Below are 5,096 nucleotides of genomic sequence, written 5' to 3'. Positions count from 1 at the left end.
TTTAACATCCACTCTCCATGCTTGCAAAGGCTGAATGGAGTTTGTTGAAGATAATTTTTAATAGCTGCATGCCCTTCCTGTTGCCAACTTCTTTCTAAGCAAAGTATTATTACCCATGTCCAGGCATGTTTTCATGTATGATTGGAAATGAATGGCATTGCATGTATAACTATGACATTCACTTACATCTATCAAGCATTATTAAGACAAGAACACACACATACATATATGTGTGTGTGTATATATATATATATATATATATATATATATATATATATATATATATATATACATATATATATGAGCTTCTTTTAGTTTCTGTCCATTATATCCACTCACAAGACTTTGGTTGACCAAGTGCTATAATAGAAGACACTTGCCCAATGTGCCACGTAGTGAGACTGAACTTGAAACCATGTGATTAAGAAGTGAGCTTTTCAACCACAGAGTCATGTAAATATTGGCAGGAAAAAAGCTACTTGCATGGACCCTACCTTGATCTCTTTTTTAAGCAGCACTAGTACCTGAAGTCACTGCTCCTTACACAAATTTTGTAGCTATAAGGGCCCACATTTTCAATTAACCTTATAACAAAAACCTTCACTTAGATGCTTGAAGGAACTCAAGATACTTCATTTTCCAACATTTTTGTTTGTTTGTTTTTCAGAGTTCTCAATTTACTTATTACTGTAAATTATAATGCAAAGAATAAAACTTTTATGGTAACAAAGGTCAAAACTGGCAGCAAGGTATCACATTCAGGCACAAGGCCAGCAATTTTGTGTGCAGGAGTTTAGTCAATTATTTAACAAATGATTTATTTTAATGCCTCCCAGAAAGATGAAAAGCAAGATAGACTTCAGCAGGATTTGAACTCAGATTGTAAAGAATTTGAACAAATACTGCAATGCATTTTGTCCAATACACTAATGATTCTGCTAATTCACTGCCCTGGTAATTTCTTGATAGGTACAAGGCCAGAAATTTAAGGGAAGAAAACACTGATTATGTCAACCCTAGTCCTTGATTGATGCTTTATTTTATCAATCCCAGAAGGATGAAATGCAAAGTAGACCTCAGTAAGATTTGAACTCAGAATGTAAAGAGCCATAACTTAATATCACATGACATTTTGTTCAACATGCTACCAATTCTGCCAATCCAGTTTTAAAAGAGGAAATATTATTTGTCTTTTTTTTTTCTTTTTTTATTCCTACTATAAGCACAAGATCTGAAATTTTGGGGGAAGGAGCTACTCAATTACAATGACCCCAGTGCTCAATTGGAACTTATTTTACCTTAACAAAATTTTAACTCAGAATAAGGCTGGAAGAAATACCACTTAGCATTTTGTCCAACAATGACAACACTATGTGGGTCTTTATGAAGCCACTGATTCATTACTCACAAACCAGTGTGCACACTTCTCGTGTTAATTAAAGATGACTTGTAGTTCAGGTAGGCTGGCCTTTTCATCTCTTACATTTTCCCCCACCCAAACTACAACATTGCCTCTCACACATAACAAAATAAGTTATGTGGTATCGAGTTACAACTGAATTACAATAATAATATAATCCCTAAAATTCAAAGAGACTAGAGATGGTCTATAAAAGCAATGATTAAAATAGTAAAAGCAAGGAAAAAAGGTGATGTTAATGTACTGTGGGAGAGGAAACAGAACACATCTTTGACTTTATATCAGTTTATTCAACATTAACCTGGGGTCAATAACAAAATAAGAGAAAGAGAAGAAGGGGTTAGTGTGAAGAATTGCATCCGCTCTGTTTCTTGTTTTATGAGTATATTATATTTTCTTTTAATTTTGGGATGAGTTTACCATTTACAGCAAAGCTCTGCAAAATATGTGGTAGTTTTGCTGGAGTCTTCTTATGTCTTTAAAAGAATCTCAGGAAAGCCATCAGGTTGTGTTTATTTTTTGCTGATATTACATCACTCTTTTATGTCGATGTAATTGATGGATGCCACTTCATAATATAATCAATTTTGCAAATTTATAGAATCTGAGGTTCATTTTTGTATTTTCTACAGCAGTGACTTTTCTTCCTGCACTGTCCTGGGAGAGTTTGAGTTTGCTTTCGGTGTTTTAAATGGGATTCCTTGCTGCCTTCAACATTTTGAGATCTTTATTCTTCATCTCATAGACTTCTGTCTCAAAAAATGTTTTTGCATATATTGATCCTTCTCTCTGGGATAAATTTATTGCAAAGAGCTCGCATTATTGACATAAAAATTTTAAGTTTTATTTTATCTTACTTCTTTCATTTCTTTTCAAGTTTTGCACAACCTTCACATTCAATGCCCATATTTTGCTACCAAGCAACAATACACATCATACACTTTATCTTGCATTTGAAGATAGAACTCCTTTTTGCCAAAAGAGAAGAGTTCCTAGAACTTTTTCTATTCTGTATTCTGGCTACTGTGTTTCAAAGTTTCAACTTCAATTGCAAATTAGATCACACAGGTAACAGAAGTTATCAACTACTTCCCAAGTATTTGAATTTTGAGGGTGCTATTATGACAAGCTACTTTTGTGCATCTGACAGTTTTCTGAGTTTCAACTACATCACATGTCCACACATTGTTTATATTGCATACCCTGTACCCTGTGCAGAATTCCTACTTGCATCATTTCTGCATATTGAGCATATCCACATTCCAAATGGTAGTAGATTCTTGTTTTCTTTCCTGTTATAACTTTTGACTTTGTTAGGTCTACTCTCAGACATCTTGATTTTAGAGAAGAAATTCTCTATATCTTTGAATTATTCCACTATGAGAGCTGGTCATCACTCGATCTTAAACTCATGTTTAAGTATAATAAACAGGAAAGAGAAGTATAATAAACAGGAAAGAGCTGAGACCCAAGTTTTGATTAGACACCTACCTGCACGCTGAATTCTTCATTGAGATCTCATCTTGCTGATAGCAACAATGTGCAAGGCTTGCACAGCTACCACAAACTATTCATCTACACCTAGCTTTCTTAAAGACTATCAGACTACAGAACATGGCACCGTCAAAGGCTTTCTCCAGATCAATGAACAATTGATATAGCACTCAGCTAAGAATTTCTCTTGTAGTTGCCCACTAGGAAGAGGGCATCAGTCATAACCTGTCAAGGCACAAATCCAAACTGTATTTCATCCAAGCTAATTCTTATCCTAATCAGTTGTTGCTAAAAACTCTTTCTGTTATTTTCATAACTTGGCCCATCAGTTTGATGCTTCTACAGTGACCTCTTTCTAGAACATCTCTTTTGCCCTTGTAGTTTGACCCAATAGTTAACGGTGATACTGCTATGCCAGTAATTGGATGACACCTCATTGTACTACTTTCTTGATAAATAACATGACAGCATAGGCATTTAAGAGAACTGGGTAGTTTTGATGACTAAGACAAACTTGAAATGATCAAGTCCACACAGATTGCAAGCATTCTTAGCAGTGACATCATCATCATCATCGTTTAACGTCCGTTTTCCATGCTGGCATGGGTTGGACAATTTGAGTGAGGACTGGCAAACCAGATGGCTGCACCAGGCTCCAATCTGATCTGGCAGAGTTTCTACAGCTGGACGCCCTTCCTAACGCCAACCACTCCAAGAGTGTAGTGGGTGCTTTTACGTGTCACCGGCACGAGGACCAGTCAGGCGGTGAGTGATTTGTAAAACCAGCAGTACTGAGTTCAATTCCACCAACTAATTCTTCCCATTGATACAAATTGATACTTACTTCTAGAACTGATTTACCAAAGACATTAACTGGAGGGAGGTGATGTGCTGTTGTTTAACCCCAGATTAGCCGATTGAATAGGCTTAGGACCAAAAACATTCCAGGGGTAACCACACCATCTCTTCCTTTCTCAAGACAGCAGGATGGAATTTGAGAGATATTTGGCTGTTGTTTCTATTTTTATTCTTAACTTTTATCTTTTACTTGTTTTAGTCATCTGACTGTGGCCAATCTGGGGCACCACCTTGAAGGGTTTTAATTAAATAAATCAACCCTAAGACTTAGTTTGTTTCTTATCTCTCTTCAGTGGCATTCCTGACACAAATTAAAGGACTCACAACTTGTGGATTTGTGGAACAATGCCAAATGTTTGATCAGCTATTAGCTACCACCAAAGCACCTGTGCAGTCACTTGACTAACTAGAAATAGCAGCCAAATCTTCCTCAAAGCTTACTTCCTTAAAAGAAAGTAAACAGTGTATTTGGAGATAATCAAAGAGAAGAGATGATCACTAAACTGCTAAAACACCTTTCATCGTGTGTTACACTGTGCACCTGTTCAGACAACATTGATTTGATAGAGACAGTGAGCTAATGTGTGGCATGACCATTTGATCAAGGTAAACATATCATTTGTGCAGGTTATTTGGCAAGAACTGAACGCTCAGCGTTGTTTTCGACAAGAGAGTCCATCTTATATATACACGCATCTATACATATGTATATATATACATATATACAGACACATATATTACATGTGTATAAGGGATGACCACTAGGTGGACATCCAATATGCTAGAAAGAGGTCATCAATGACCCAACCACAAAGAAAAATAAAGAAAACTAATTATTTTTCTTTGTGGTTGGGTCGTTGATGACCTCTTTCTAGCATATTGGATGTCCACCTAGTGGTCATCCCTTATACACGTGTAATACAATTTTTTCTGAATTTTCAGATTTTTTTATATGCTAGGCCACTTGGTTTTAAATTGAATTAATATTCAATTTATCACCCTATCTATATAAATATATATATATACACACGTTACACACATATGTATATATACACACATTCATGGAAAGGGCTTATTTTTTTCAATTTCTATCAACCAAATACACTCACAAGGTTTTAGTTGACTCAGGGCAATTGTAGAAAACATTTGCCCAAGGTGATGTTCAGTAGGACAGAACCCAAAACCACATGGTTGAGAACTGAACTTCTTAACCACATAGCCATGCCTGCACCTATGCCTAAAGTAACGATAATAACAAAAAAAAAAAAGAAAAGCAAACAATACCCTATAAAACAAAAAAATAAATAAAAACGCTAAGAAAACA

This window comes from Octopus bimaculoides, chromosome 7 (assembly GCF_046866305.1).
Source record: "Octopus bimaculoides isolate indiv1 chromosome 7, ASM4686630v1, whole genome shotgun sequence".
NCBI lineage: Eukaryota > Metazoa > Mollusca > Cephalopoda > Octopoda > Octopodidae > Octopus > Octopus bimaculoides.
Note: the sequence above shows the minus strand (reverse complement) of the source record.